This window comes from Protopterus annectens, chromosome 8.part0 (assembly GCF_019279795.1).
Source record: "Protopterus annectens isolate FY-2018-M chromosome 8.part0, PAN1.0, whole genome shotgun sequence".
NCBI classification, from domain to species: domain Eukaryota; kingdom Metazoa; phylum Chordata; order Ceratodontiformes; family Protopteridae; genus Protopterus; species Protopterus annectens.
The window spans coordinates 1149620322-1149636979 of record NC_056741.1 but is presented as its reverse complement, the minus strand read 5'-3'; the positions used below and the strand labels follow the sequence as shown (position 1 = coordinate 1149636979).

The 16658-nt window shown below is 40.4% G+C and overlaps 1 long non-coding RNA gene across 2 annotated transcripts in view; it reads left to right on the top strand.

Annotated features, from left to right (window-relative positions):
• Positions 1-14616, top strand: part of LOC122809279 — a 433173-nt gene extending 418557 nt beyond the window's left edge. For both annotated transcript variants that reach the window (XR_006365885.1, XR_006365884.1), the window contains exon 3: positions 14518-14616. This is a non-coding gene — a long non-coding RNA (uncharacterized LOC122809279). The remainder of the gene's footprint in view (positions 1-14517) is intronic.
• The last annotated feature ends 2042 nt before the right edge of the window (positions 14617-16658 follow it).

The following is a 16658-nucleotide window of genomic DNA, read 5'->3' as shown; positions in this document are numbered from 1 at the left end:
TGCTGCAGTCATCACACTTGGGTTATGCTGCCGTCAGGCGGTCCCGCAGTCGGCCCAAATTCCAAAGTCTTGGTCTGGCGTCGGTTGCTGTCGCTTCTTCCCTGACGTCAGTGCGCCAGGGGTATATAAGAAGCATCCAACACCATTTTCTTCCGTCTTTCTTGCCGTGCGGCGCCCGAAGCAGAAGCAGTTCGCAAGTGCCGGTCAGCCGACACCTGAGATTTTCTAATCGAATTTCAGTCCGAAGTCTTCAAAGCTTAAGCCCCCCGTTGGGGAACCTTTTCTTGCCTCAGTCCGATGTCAGAAAAAGTTAACAATTGCATTTCTTGTGGGAAGCAAATACCTCATTTGGACTTTCATTCTTATTGTATACCTTGCCTAGGCCCAGACCACGACGTCACTGGTTGTCTGTTTTGTGCTAGGTTCAATAAGCGGACTATAAAGCAACGCTTTGATTTCGCACGACACTACTTCGGTAGGAAATTTAATTACACTATGCCGTCTGAGCAAACGACTACTGGCGTGCATAAAAACGCAAAGATAAAGACAGACAGCCTAGATCCAAGCCAGAGTCCAAGGCCTCGGCTGGGCTGGTCGCCGGTTCTCCGGTTTTCAGTGAGGCACCTACACACAGCCCCTGACGACCGCAGAATTTGAACCCCAGACCGCTTCGGATTCTCAAGCAGAGAGTTCTAGGCTGACGCAGCCATTTTCTTTAGGCCCTACCAACAACATTGCAGAAGGAGAAGCCGGTGCTGCGGAAACACCTTCGGTTACAGAAGGTGTCTTCAGACCGACTTCTCTCACCATAAAATCTTATGCTAAGCTTAAGACTCCTCTAAAACCAAAAAAGACTGCACATCAGTCTCCAGTTCAAGGCCCCGTGCCTAAGAAACAGATGCTTAAAATGGCTGAAGATTTGATTTCTTTAATCAGGGGTTCCCAACCCCCCCCCCCCCAGACAAAAGGCCTAGACAAGAGGAGGATTATGCCTCCTCTGATCAAGTGTCCATTTCCTCAGGCTCCTCTGAGGAACAGGATTACTCCTTTCCTCCTTATGAAGATTCTGATGCTGAAGATTCCATTCTCTCAGCTTCTCCCCCTGAAGACTATTCCTTTGGGGAAACCTTGCATACCATGAGGGAACATTTTCACTGGGAAGTTCAGGACTACTCCGACTCAAAGAAAAGGCTCCGAGAGTTTTTTTTACTCCCCCAGCACAGACCACTTGCTATCTCTCCAGTTTTAGACATTGTGGATGATGTTTTCTTAGAATCTAGTCTAAATCCAGATTCTCTGCCTCCTGCTCCAGTCAAACCAGATAGATATTATAGAGTGCCTGACTCACAAATTCCTTTACAAAATCCCTGTTGCTGACCCAAAGACAATCTCCCAGGGTCCCAAAGGGGCTAAGGCTTCTATGGCTAAAAACCCTGTACCTTCTGAAAGGGACTCCAGAGCACTAGATAGGTGGGGGAAGAAGGTTTACTCCTCAGCTACTCTAGCTATGAGAGCACTAAATTGTCAATTTCACATGCTGAAATACCAGCAATTCCTAATGTCTCAAATAAAACAAAAGATGAGCACGCACCCTCAACAGTCTGAATTCAAAGAAATGCAGGATCTAATGCATGCAGCTGAACAGGTGGGCAAACATACTTTTGCAATGTGGATTTGATTCCTTGGGAGCTTCCTGTAGAGCAGCTGTTACTGGGTCTGTTATACATAGGCATGCTTGGTTAAGGGAACAAACTCTGCCTGATCATGTTAAAGCAAAGTTACTAGATGCCCCCCCACAGCAGGATGTTTTATTTGGGGTTAAAGCAGAAGAGGTTTTAAAGAAAATGGAGGATAAGACAAAATCTATGCAGACGGTCAAAGATTTCTTACAGGTACAACCCCCACGTTTCATCAGAAATTGGCCAGCAAAAAATTGGTCCTTTCCAGCTTCTGACAGACCACAGAGGGGTAAATACAGACGCCCAAGGGGCAGAGGACAAGCACAAATCCCTTACAAACCTCGCCAGTGGGGCACTGCAACACAGAAGGGAGGAGAAGACAGGTCCCAAACTACTAGAAGACAAACACAATGACTTAAACCTCAAACTGAAAGAAATAAGCCAGCAACTGGTGGACAATTCGATATGGTAGTTTATTAATAAGCTACCAGAAATGCATAAAACTCACAAACATACCGGTTTCGGCCCAAATTCAATATGGCCTTCTTCAGTGTATAGATTTAGAGTCCATTATGCAGTTCTTTTAAATACACATCAGAAAAAGCTGATTGGTTAAATATAAAATACCAAGCTCATTAATATTAATCAGTTGCAAACATACATACAAAATCAGATACACAAATATTAAGTATATGTCAATCAAATATTGCATATCAAAATATCATATCAAAACTGATTGTGTTAGATATGTAATGTATGTAATATAATATAATATAATGTGTTAGACCAGATGTATTTATAGATATTCATTCAAACCTGGACTAAATAGTGCACCAAGTTTGGTGATCCATTTCTTTTCTTTCATATCAAGTTTTCTATGCCAGCCACATTTATTGGTTCTATCACCAATAATTTTATCAATAACTGTAAAATGAAATTTGGCCTTATTATGTACAAGTGTGTGTTTGTATAATGCGTTGGATGATTTTTTACATCTAATGTCACTCAAATGTTCGGACACCCTTAGTTTAACTGATCGAGAGGTTTGCCCAACATAAAATGAGTGACAGGTACAGCTTGCCATATAGATGGCCCAATCAGTATTACAATTGGCAAAGAATTGAATATCAAAGACTTTGCTACTGTTTCTGCTTGTGAATTCTTTGGTTTTTATCATGTGTTTACAGTTCACACAGTGACCACAAGGAAAAGAGCCAATAAGTTTGTCCCCCAAGATAGTTGTTTGATAAGCCTGTGTTAAGGAGGATTCAAAATGATGCTTGTAATGATTAAAGTACCCTGCCAAGTTCTTTCCTTTACGAAAGGAAAATGAACATTTGTTAGGAATGATTGCCTTAATTTTAGCATCTGCATCTAGTATATTCCAATTGTCCCTTATAATTTGAGTAAAATTCTTAGTGTTTCTTCCATATGTGGTTGTAAATCGCACTGTGTTAGTCTTGACTGGTTTCTTTTTATATTTCAAAAGATCTGATCTGTGTAAGCCTGAGGCATGCCTATGTGCCATTGTAACATATCCTGATTTATAACCCCTATCCTGAAATCTATTACACAAATCCTGAGCATGGTGATCAAAACTAGTATTATCAGAACAATTGCGTCTGATTCTAATAAATTGAGACTTTGGAATATTTCTGGCGATATGTTTTGGATGAAAGCTGGAGGCATGGAGTATAGTGTTGTATTGGGGGAATTTTCTAAATACTTCCGTTTTCAAAGTATTATCCATGTTTCTTGTGATCAAAACATCCAAAAATGTTATAGATTTTTGATCATGTGTAATGGTAAATTGTATTCCCCACTTATTATCATTCAAATAATCCATAAATTCTTGAAGAGATGAAACATCTGATCTCCATACCATCCAGCAGTCATCCAAATATCTTCGCCAGATGTCAATGTCAGGTAGAAACCAATTATGAGTGTCATCATATATCATAATTTCTTCCATATAAGCCATGAATAGATCAGCATAAATGGGGGCAAAGGAAGCCCCCATTGCTGTTCCTCTGATCTGCAGAAAGCATTCATCATTATAGAAAAAGACATTTTTGGTCAACACATGCTCAGTTAAGTTCAATAGTAAAGTATTGAATCCTGGTTGGTACATGTTTGATCGATAAAGCCAGAATTCAATAGCATCTAGTCCGGCCCAATGTGGAATGTTGGTATATAAGGAGCATACATCTAACGTACAAAGTATCCAATCTGAATCTAACTGCATGTCATTGACAATGCACAGGAATTCGGTGGTGTCCTGTATTCTTGACCTCACTAATCTTAGTAAAGGTTTCAAATGCATAGTTAGAAAATCAGATAATGGCTCAGTCAATGAACCCATACCTGATACGATGGGCCTCCCAGGTGGATGCAAAAGATCTTTGTGTATTTTTGGTAGAAAATAGATGTATGGTTTGATGGGGTCAGAGATTGTTAAATGGTTTAATGTTTTCATTGATATAATATCATTATCATAAGCAAAATGTAAGAAGTCATCTATTTCTTTTTTAAATACAGGAGTAGGGTCCAGTGGCATTTTTGTATAATATCGCACATCATCTAATTGTTTATGTGCTTCCATATCATACTGAATCCAATCTAACACCACCACTGCCCCTCCCTTGTCTGCATTGATAATGACCAGATCCTTGTTCCTTACTAGTTCTTCCAAACAAGACCTTTCAGCATCAGTGATATTATTAGCCATTGGTAAACAGTGATTGTACTGAAAATGTAATTCATGAAGTACACTGTGTAAAAATAAATTCACAGTTGGATGCATGGGTGGTGTAAACAGTGAAGTATGATATTTAAATGACTCTGTCTGTGACTGTTCAACATCTTTGGTATCCTGAAAAAATAATTTCAGATTAATTAGTCTACAAAATGAAAATAGATCTTGTGTGAAATTGTCCTCAGACACAAAAAAGCCGGGAATGAAAGATAGTCCTTTATTTAACAATGAAATTTGGCCATCTGTGAGTACAGTGTTTGAAATATTGTATACATTATTTATTTGTTGGTCAGTATTTCCATCAGATTTTGTAGACTTGTAATTTTTCTTGTGCTTCCTCCCTCCCCTCCTCCCTCCATGTGCCCTAAAGGGGATATACAGTTTTTCCTTTTGGGAGTGGGGGAATCTATGGTGGACTGTGTTTCCGTATCTGTGCCTGATGAGTTGTCATAGTCGGTTGATTCATTATTACTGCCTCGTCCCTTAAGTATAGAACGCGGACGTTTCCTTTTTGGATTAGGTGTATATTTATTTTTATTTTTATTATGTCCCTCCTGAAATCTGACATGTCTTACATTTTTAAAAGGTTGACCCTTCTCATAGTCAGAAATGTCACGTAAAAATTTTTTAACCTTTCTTTCCTTCAAAATGTTGTCAAAGTTTAATAGTTCAATGCTAAGTTTTGATAGTAAATCTGGAAAGAAGGGTTCATGTTGGTAGCTATTACATTCCTCAATAGATTTTAACACTTGACTGGTTTCTTTATCAATAATTCTAGTGTAATAATCTGATAGTGAGCTTACAAACTTCATGGAGCATTCCTGCTGAATGGAAGACCATTCACTAATAAGACTATCATCTGGGTCTGCCACCAGTGGTTGAATTTTAACCCTGAGACCCCTTGGGCAAATGCCCTTAGTCAAATAAGCTTTTAGTAGTTTGTGATGCCAAACACAGGATCTTAGATTTTTCATATTTTTATTAAGATCAGCAAAATGTTTTTCACATTTTTGTTTTGGGTTCAAAGAATTAGTATTTTCAGAATCCACTAAATTATTGCCAATACCAAATGGTGCAAGGTCATCCTTATCTGCTGATAGATCTAAAAATATTTTGTTTAGATCCATAATAATTCCTCTAATTCGAAAGATATGACCACGTCCTGTATATATTTCTAATGATAATCTGACAATAATGGCAATATATTAGCTGTGCTGATTGCACCTCTAAGCCACGTCATATACAGAACAATGATGGTATTTAAATTGTAACATAAAAGTAAAAGGAATTATATGAAATGTTTGGCACACAAATCCTGAGCTTAAAAAAATTTAAGTTTTTAGTTTGGTGGTCACAGAGGTTAAAAAGTCTGTTAAGCCCATATATGTGTCCTGTAATATGATTAAATGTAAAAGTATTATAGCTGTTCTATTCTTGAATGAACATGAAAAAAGGTATCAACCGAAAATGACAACTACTAGATTAACAATTCAAAATGTGTTTTAATAAAACAATGTAATATATGACTCTGGTAATCTTGAGGAGCCACAATACATAAAAGTTGAAGGCCCTGATTTCAAAAAGTGATATGCAATGTTATATTCCAAAATGGTCCCACACACCCAATAGTAAATTGTATGGATTGAAATTAGTTAGATAATATTCTAGTCGAAAAATATCAATTCAAAAGATAACTTCTAAATTGTAGTTGTGTCTTAGTTGGACCAAGATTTAGAATAAACCTGAAATCATTCTGTTCTTGATTTTACCTGAGACAAGTATTCCAAAATTATGTATACTCTAAAAGGATCTGCAGTAAAGGCATCCACTTTAGATGGAAATACATAAACCATGAACACAAAAATGTTACTTATTATTCATTCAATATAAGAAATATTTGTTTTAAAAAGTTATTGCCAATGTTATAAAGGATGTACCGATGATGAATTATGGTACTACAGTTATATAAAAAGATGGCTAAATTATCTATTATATGTCTCACATATGCTTCATGCAAAACTAAATAAATTCCTGTTGTTTGTTGAATGTAACAATCAAAAAACATGAGTGTATCAATTGTCAATGTTATAATGCACTTATAGTAACATTAAACTTCAAAGAGTCTTTTATATGGCTGAATCCCAGAAATTCAAGCCCCTTTAGTTAACCATGAATGCACAGATGATGTTTAAAAGAAACTATTCTGTGTTTAATAATATGGCCCAATTTGTTGTTTTATCTCAATACTGACATCACAGGAATATAAGAGTAGATTATAACGAATGCTTGTCATTTCAGTTAAACCTCAAACTGCCAAGCAAAACTCTCTTGGCAGCTCCCTTGGGAGGAAAATTATTATTTTTTTATAGACAACTGGCGCATCATCACAAAGGACAAATGGGTCCTAGACATTATCTCACAAGGATACAAATTCCATTTCCACACCTTGCCAAGGATAAAAGGAATGCCAAACTTGCCACAAAATCAATGGGCAGAGGCACAAAAACAAATTATAGCTCTCATGGACATGAGAGCCATACAACTGGTACCTACACAGGAGCAAGGCCAAGGATTTTTCTCAAGGCTCTTTCTAGTCCCCAGAAAGGACAATGCTTGGAGGCCCATTCTGGACCTTTCATTTCTAAACACCTTCTTGCAAGAGTACCCAAATTCAGGATGTTTAACACTACAGCAGCTTCTTCCCATGTTGGGCAGGAAAGCTTGGCTAGTAACGTTGGACCTCAAGGAGGCATACCTGCATGTCCCTATCGGACAAAATTGCAGAAGATACCTCAGTTTCATGGCAGGTTCAACCCATTACCAATTCTCTGCACTGCCCTTTGGCTTATCTACTGCACCCAGGGTCTTCACAAAATGCCTGGCACCAGTAATTGCATACTGCAGGCAGAGAGGAATTCAAATATACCCATACCTGGACGACTGCCTCATCCAAGCAGAAAGCAATGGCATTCTCTTACAACATCTGGCTTTTGTAAAACACCTTCTAAGTTGCCTAGGGTACACAGTAAACAAAAAGAAATCAAAACTAGTACCCTCACAAAATATGACATTCCTGGGTGCCAGCTTGAATACAACGGCCCAGATGGCTTATCTGACGCCAGACAAACAACTTCAACTAACTCAATACTTCAAAATAATGGCAACAAAGACCCAACTCCCTGCAAGAAAAATTCTGCAGGCCTTGGGCTTCATGGCATCTTGCATACTACTAATACCATTTGCAAAACTGCATATGAGGAAATTACAATGGTACCTGAAAAGCATATGGACTCAACACAGCCACAGCTTGGAAACAATGATACCTCTCATTCCCTGCCTTCAACATGAGTTTCTATGGTGGTCTCAGGCATGTCACCTCAACAAGGGTCAGCCTTTCACCTTACCCCCAGCCAGGCAAACTATGACAACAGATGCATCGGACTATGCCTGGGGGGGCACACATGGCAGGACGGAGCGTTCAAGGCATATGGGCTGCAGATCAAAAGAATCTGCACATCAATCAAAAAGAAATGCTAGCTGTACAGAATGCTCTGACAGCCTTCAAGGACCTCTTACATTCAGGACAGCTTATAAGGACAGGCAACACCACAGTAATGTGGTACATAAACAAACAAGGGGGTACACACTCCTACCCTCTATGCAGGCAAGCAATGACCTTGTGGACTACAGCACTGGCTTACCAAGTTCAATTACAAGCTCACGTCCTGCCAGGGGAAAAGAACACATTGGCAGACGACCTAAGCAGAAACATCATGGATCCCCACGAGTGGAAACTGGATCCACAAGTATTTGCAATGATAACTCAAAAATGGGGGCGCCCAGACATAGACCTGTTTGCCAACCCCCAAAACTATCAGCTTTCAAAATTTTGCACAAGGACATTTCACCATCAAGCTTGGAAAGTGGACGCAGTCTCATTCAGTTGGAAACTGCTGACTGTATATGCCTTTCCTCCATTGCCCCTTCTCACAAAGGTGCTGCTGAAAGTCAGGATAGAGAGACCTCGAATGATACTCATTGCCCCGGACTGGCCACGCCAGCACTCATACCCTCTACTAAGGAACATGGCCCAGGGCCCACCATGGATTTTACCACAAATTCCTCATCTACTCACACAGCAAGGCAGTCAGATTCTACACAGCCAGCTCAAAACCTTAAATTTGGCTGCATGGCAAATCACCTAAGCAACCAGCCAGCCCCTCTTTCACAAGCTGTTATGGATGTCATTCTGGAGGCCAGGAGACCCAGCACCAGGAAAGCCTACTCAGACAAATGGAAAAGATTTTGCGCCTGGAACCAAGCTAAAGGCCAAAATATCCTTCAGCCGAACATACCTCAGATTCTGCAATATTTAACTGAGATGTTGCACAAAGGACTTTCTTTTTCATCTATTAAAATCCACGCCTCAGCTATTTCAGCTCACTACAACACAGATTCTCCCTTATTTTCACATCCACTTCTAAGGCAGTATCTCAGAGGAGCAAAAAACATTAGGCCTCCCAGGAGAGCGCCAACACCAACTTGGGACCTAAATTTTGTTCTGGAAAAACTTGTGCTGCCACCTTTTAAGCCAGCTTTCTCAGCTGACTTAAAGTTTATATCATGGAAGACTGCCCTGCTGCTAGCAATTACTTCAGCCAGAAAAGTCTCAGAGCTACAGGCACTAATGGCAGTAGAGCCTTTCCTCATTTTTCATCAAGACAGAGTTTCTCTATGAACTAACCCCTCCTTTATGCCAAAGGTGGTATCCAGTGTGGCTCTAAATCAAACCATCCACTTACCCACCTTCTTTCCAAATCCACAGAACAAAGGAGAAAGACTCCTGCATTCTTTGGACATTCACAGGCAATTACGTTACTACTTGGATAAAACTAAGGCTTTCAGAAAATCTGACTAACTTTTTGTATCCTGTGCTACAGCATCACAAGGAAAGGCTATCTCAAAACAGACCATTTCCAAATGGATAGGACATTGCATACGTTTTTGCTACACCCATCATGGAAAACCAGTTCCTACTAGCATAAGGCCCCACTCCACCAGGGCAGCAGCTACATCTACAGCCTTCCTCAGGGGGGTGCCAACCAAGGATATTCTGGAAGCTGCAACTTGGAGTTCAGTACACACCTTCACCAAACACTATCACTTACCACTTTACTCTAAGACTAGAGCGGGCTTCGCCACTGCAGTTTTGCAGGGCCTTCTAGCCTCCTCTAACCCTGTTTGACTCCACCTCCCATCCTTAGCTTTGGGATTCTACCCAAGTGTGATGACTGCAGCAGGGTAACACGATGGACATAGTACAGTTTTGTACCTACCATAAATGTAGATGTTCGAGTGCATACCCTGCTGCAGTCCAGGTTACTCTCCCTCCATCCCCTCTGACCTAACTAAAACCTTTCTATACCTTAAAATCTGATACAACCTTTGTGGTGTATTTGCTTATAGCTGGAGGGATGTTTTGATTGTGCTAATCTACTGACCATCTCTTGGGGGGGCACCTGACATCTGGGGCAAGAAAAACTGAAGAAAATGGCGTTGGATGCCTCTTATATACCCCTGGCGCACTGACATCAGGGAAGAAGCGACAGCAACTGACGCCGGACCAAGACTTTGGAATTTGGGCCGACTGCGGGACCGCCTGATGGCAGGATAACCCAAGTGTGATGACTGCAGCAGGGTATACACTCGAACATCTACATTTATGGTAGGTACAAAACTGTACTTTGCTGTCCTGGTTTCCCACCCAACAGGCCCCCCCCCCCTCTCTCTTCCTTCCTCACTCCTTACAGGGCTATTGGTATTTACTTTTTACAGGTGGTGTTGTTCCACCATAACTTAGCTCCCTACTGGGGGCTCCTGAGATTTGGGGCAAGAAAAAATGATGTAATGGAGTTGGCTGCCTGTTTTTATACCACTGAAGATCTGACGTCAGTCATGAAGCGACACCAGCCGACAACAGCCGACGTAGAAATAGTAAGCCTCTGGTATTCGGGCCGACTGAGGGCTACCCCTGCAGTGAATGCACTCGAATGTCTACATTTATGGTAAGTGTACACAACTGTACTTTCTTCACTCTGAGCCCCCCCACCCAGGAAAGCCCCCAGAGACACTCTGATTCATGCTTGGCCTACCAGACTCCTTTATACATAACCCCTCTTCCCCTCATGTCGAAGTTTCTGCAGAAAGCTCGAAGGCTGATGAGCACTGTGATCCTCATCTCACCATTCTGGCCTCGACAGGTTTGATTTCCCTTACTCTGGTCTCATCTAGTTGTCCCTCCATGGACTTTGGATCCGGTCCTGGATCTGCTCTCACATCCCTTGGGGATCTCTCATCCAGACCTGGACAGTCTGAAGCTCACTGTTTGGCTGCTCCAGTTCCCATGTTTCTTAGGACTCCTGGTTTGTTTTCTCCAGTTAAATCCATTATGGGTGTGGTTCATAAGTCGTCCACTAGGAAACTCTATCGCAGTAAATGGAAATGTTTTTCGATGTAGGCCGTTCAGAGGTCTTTGGATCCTTTCACTACACCACTTACAGTGGTTCAAGAATTTTTATCTAGCATTTTTCATCAAGGAGCTAGTTCTTCTACGGTGAAAGCCCAACTAGCCACAATTTCTAATTTTCATGCTGGGGTGGATATGTCTTCTTTAGTTTCTTCGAAAATCTATAAGACCTTTCTCACAGGTGTCTTCCTCCTTAGGTTTCCGGTCAAGGATCCCGTTCCATCATGGGACCTCACTTTGTTGTTGCAAGCATTGGTTTCCCCTCCCTTTCAACCTGCAGCCTCTGTAGATCTGCAATTTTTGACCTAGAAAACTGCTTTTCTGGTTGCCATTATATCCGCTAGAAGGGTGTCTGAACTCCAAGCTCTTTCTATCAAAGTCCCTTATATGATCTTCCACAAAGATAGTCTTGTTACGTACTAATCCATCTTTTCTTCCTAAGTAGCCTCAGACGCCAATATCAATCAGACTATCAATTTTCCAGTATTTTTTCCGAACTATCAGAACAAAGGGGAACACAGATTACATTGTTTAGATGTTCATAGGCAGTTGAGATTTTATTTACACAGGACTAAAATCTTTACGCAAGTCTGATCAACTTTTTGTGTCCTATGCCAAACCCCTTTTAGGAAAACCTGTTTAAAAAGTGACAGTTGCTCACTGGATTTTTCTATGCATTGCCTGGGCTTATTCAGATAGAGGTTTGTCCCTTCCAGGAAAAGTGAAGGCTCATTCGACCCAATCCATGGCTACATCTGCGGCCTTTTGGTCTAGGGTCTCCTTGGATGATATTTGTTCAGCTGCCACTTGGGCCTCATCTCTCACCTTTATTTCTCATTCTTCTTCTTCTTTCAGCTTTTCCTGGTTAGGGGTCGCCACAGCGGATCACCTGTCCGCTCATGATTGGCAGTGGAGTTTTACGGTGTTGAGTTGCCAACCCGGCGCCCAACCTTCCACAGAAGGCACACACATGCACACACACGCACACACTCACACCTAGGGCCAATTTAGAGTGTCCAATCCACGTACAGCATATCTTTGGGATGTGGGACAAAACCCACGTGACCACAGGGAGGACATGCAGACTCCGCACAGAAGGCACCCCAGCCGAGGATCGAACCGGAGAACCTCTTGCTGTGAGGCGGCAACACTAACCGCTGCACCACCATGGCCGGAATTGGTTTCTAGAAGTAGAGCATCCTTTAGCTCTGTGGTGTTCCAGAATATCCTTCCATGAGGGCCTCCCAAGGATTAGGTAGCTGGGGACTCTGTCCCACAGGTTGAAAATCAAATGAAGTAAACTACTTCAGATAAAGAAGTTATGTACTCACTATAATGTTCCATCTGAGTAGTTCTACTTCATTTGTCTTCAGCTGTCCCCCCCCCCCCTTCCCCCGACCTTATTCTTCAGGATACTATATGTCCCTTGTTCTGGTCCCTTTCTGTAGGGATCTTTGCTTATATTGGGAGTTAAGGGATCTTGTAGTAAGTTTTGTTGGAGGATAAGTCCTTGTGTGGTCGGGTAATGGTTATATGTTGGGCAGCAAACTCGATCTGAAGGGAGAAGGGAGACTGGGGGCAGTATGGGTAGGGGAGGAGTATGGAGCTCAGAGTTGTAGCTGGAAAATGTGGCCGTGTCATATCCGACATGGATCCGAGGACCCACAGCTTGAAGTCAAATGAAGTAGAATTACTCGCATGGAACTTTATGGTGAGTACATAATCTCTTTTTAATGCATACATGCTTATTGTCCATATTCAGTTTTTAGATGCATTTACTTTGGAGCCATTGAACAGTTATTGACATTTTTGTCTACACATTATGCAAATGAGTGTTTTTTTAATTGTTCCGATTTTCCCTTGGACATTACCACCTATTTATCATTTTTTATCGGGTTAATCTAAATTTAATGCTAGTTATCATTTTACAGCTTCTTGAAAGCACTTTGTCCTCACCTAGTTACTTGTGCTTTCATTCTCCATAGTTCAGGTGAAGGTGGTGGCAGCATAGCTTTTCTTCCAAATATTCTTTTGAGTGTTACTAATTCCCCTTTTAGAGGTGGTAGTGACGTAACTGTGTCCATTTATTCTGCCTGCATGTATGTTTGCAGTCTCTTTACCTTTGCAGGTGGCCCTTGTATGGAATTGTTTCACCTTACATACATTGAAGAAACCTTTTGTAAGAAGTTGTTTCCAAACTGACTCTGTCCAACTGTCTGTGGCCAGATTCTTTTCCTAATCCTGGATGATTATTTCATCAGAACCCTATCCATTGCCCTGGCTCGATATGTTTTTTCAGTTTGAATGGAGGCATATTTGTAGAGTATGTCTCTTCCTACAGTTTCTGCAGAGTAATTGGCTGGTGGATTTAGCTCTGGCTGTCATGTTTACAGCCAAGAAGTTTTTAGAGAAGCCTTGTCATTTTTCTCACAGCAATACTGAAAATCTGGGTGCACTGTGTACATGCATTGTGGTCTGACTGTAGTTCTTTTCACTTTCTGTTCTGAGGTAAGGTATTTTGAATCCACTGTAATTTTTTTTCCAAAATGCAGCCAATAATCAATGATCGTGTCTGTCTTCTTTGCTTGTAAACCACACAGCCACACTTGTTTTATTTAAAATATTTTGCTGTTCCACCTCCTGACCTCAAACGCTTGGGCTCTATATTTATACCAGTTCACCACAGAAACAGGGAAGAGGACTGGTTACAGCGATTCCAGGTACTGTCCTGAGGAGGCTGTATGAGATGCATTAATACCCCACCTGAGGTCCCGCCTCTTCCCCTCAGTGCCTGAGGTATACTAGCATCCATCTAAGAACATTCTGTGCTGGGGAAGCCTTCATGCTCCTTCCCATACAACTTGTTTACCTGTGGCGATTTTCTGGGACCTTTGCCCCCTCAAGGAAGTTGACAGTATAAAAATTACTTGTATCTGCCTTGCCTTTTGTAACAATAGTTAATCCCTTTTTCCACTGTGCAACATACGAACAGTGTTAAGTCCGTGTGAAGTGTAAGATGTGGAGCTGAAGTGAGAAACGTCCTTATGCCCCTTCAAGGTAGTAGTCAGCCATATATTGTTCATCTGTAATGGATCTAAATGTCTGAAGTTCCAAATTCAGGTACAGGCGTTATGTATTTCATATTTGTATGCACAGAATATTTACTGGAACATCTTATTTTCTATGGGTAAGACATGCACAAAGAAAGTTTCAATGATGTTCTTGTTATGGTTTTAAAAGGTCTAGGAGTGAGGCTGATATTAGCATGTGTGAAATTCAAAAGTAGTCTTCATTTAGTAGACGTTGTGTATAATTGCATATGCATATTTCTGCTTTTGTACATAAAGAAAATTGGTATTTTTTTAGTATCCCAAATGTGCTTTTCTGTTGAATACATTTTGTTTTACCCAAACTGTTTTTTAGGAATAGAAAGTACTTTGATAGCCTAAAGTTTTAGCTTTAGTCTGGTCAAAAACCCTGGACTGATTGTGAAACTTTCAACGGGTAAGTAAATGCTTTTCTTTGTGTTTCTAATTATTTATTGGTGTTTCTTGAAGTTGCTGAAGGGTCTTGAGAGCTGAAGAACCTAGGATACACAGTGGACGGTTGGGTCAGGAGCTTACAGGAAGATGACTGACTTTGGCACACATTTCTGGGTAAGTACTAGCTCTGTGCCTAACTACTTGGAAATTATATACTCGGATTAGCTGTTTTGAGGTGTGTGTGAAGAAATAGTGTACTTGTTAAAAAGTAACATACTGCTTACCAGATAGGCAAGGAATATGGCCAGGAGGTCCTTATCTGCTAACCTGCTATGCATTTCTCTTTGACTGTGGTGCAGAAGCATAAGGATATTAAATTGCTGTCTTATTTAAAGACAGGACCTGTATTAATGTGCATCTATCAGATTTCTTGGATGTATGGAATAACCTAAACTGTGCAGTTCCTCTTGGGAGTTCATAAGCTTTGAGAAGTTTGTGTATATCTAAGGCTGAAGATTGGAAGGGGGTGGTGGTATGAGCAAACCACTTGGCATTTGATTAATCTTCATAGATAAATACTAGGCTGTCAGTATGCAGACCATTACAAGTCTAGCCAATAAGCAGAGGTCAAAATCAAGCCCTGTACATTGCATCTGTGAGATAGACCTTAAGCATTATGCTAGCCCCACCCATTTCTTTTGTTTAGGTCTTAAACTGGACAGCAAAGACAGGAATGGGGTGAGAAGCGTGGGTGTAATTTAAGTCCTAGGTAGTCATAAATTAAATGCCTAGGACTGTGTAAAACCGAGAGCTGTGACAGTGTTTGCTATGTAATGTTCATCTGTTAAGATGTCAAGACTAAAATTTACAGTAGCTTGTGAAATTGTAGTGGCTTGCACTTTTAATACAGTGCAAGTTATTTCTGGAAAAGTCTGTCTTGGATGCGGTTTATGGCACAAAAAACAAAAATTCAGGCTTTCGATTGGAATTGTAGAGAGTTGATTATCCGAACGTCAAATATCCGAAACTTCAATTATCAGAACCAGGCTTCCAAAGTTTTCTGGTAAGAAAAATCATAAAGTCTGAAAATGTAAACATTATAAGTATTTGCGTGAGCATGTTTTTTGAACTTGTGGCCAGCTTGTGTGTGAAAAATATTCTTTATTGTCCACTGGAATCACTGAATGGTTGAAAAGTGTATTCCTGCATGCAGAAAAAAACAAGATTGTAGAAGTTTTTTATATGGTTCAATTATATGTTTGATTATCTGAACTACCCTAGGTCCCAATTAGTTCGGGTAATCGATTCTCTACTTATGTAGTAGCCATACCCTTGAATCTTCATGGTGGACTGAATCTTGTAGTTCATAGTTTTTCATTAACCAGATATTATGTTAAGAGACAGTAGGGGTTAAAAAAAAAAAAAGTAACAAAAGGATGTATCGATGTGTTGATTAAAGACGGCACTCATTTATGATTTTATATGAAAAGTTAGAGAATTAGTGTTTCAGAGCACGTATCAGCATTTTTACATAGTTTTTGGGAAAATGGTATTCGAGAGGACATTAACTCCTTCTGATCACATGCTGTTTAGTTAACCTGCACATCCCATGAATACAGATATGCTGCCCTCCAACTTGGCAACCTTTACCCATAATGTATTTTTGCATTCCCTATCTTATTTGAATTTAACACATGTAGTATTATGTAAGCACATACTTTATCTCTCTCTTTTTCTCTCTCTAATATATATATATATATATATATATATATATATATATATATATATACATATGTAGTACTTGCGTATTGTCGCAACCAACTCACTGTTGAAATATTGACATGTTCTTCAGGTATCACTGAAATTATTAACATTATTTTCTCAGAAATGATTTATTACAATGTTATTTATTTTCTTTATAAAGCTTTATAAACCTGTCTTGCCGATATGCGTGTGTGACATTTCTCTGGTAATGAGAAAGATGCCGACAGGGAAGACATAACAATTCCGTTGCCAACGTACGACAGACCGATAAAAGCCGGAGCCATGAATGGCCCAAAGTTGCCACTAACAATGTAGGCAAACAGGGAAACAATGCTGTGACAAACAGCCAAAATAGGGGCAGATTTAACATATTTATTTTTTGCAAATTTCCAACATGCCTAGAACAGGATTTGTCTTCCCATGTATTATCTGAAGGAAATGAAGTCTGACTG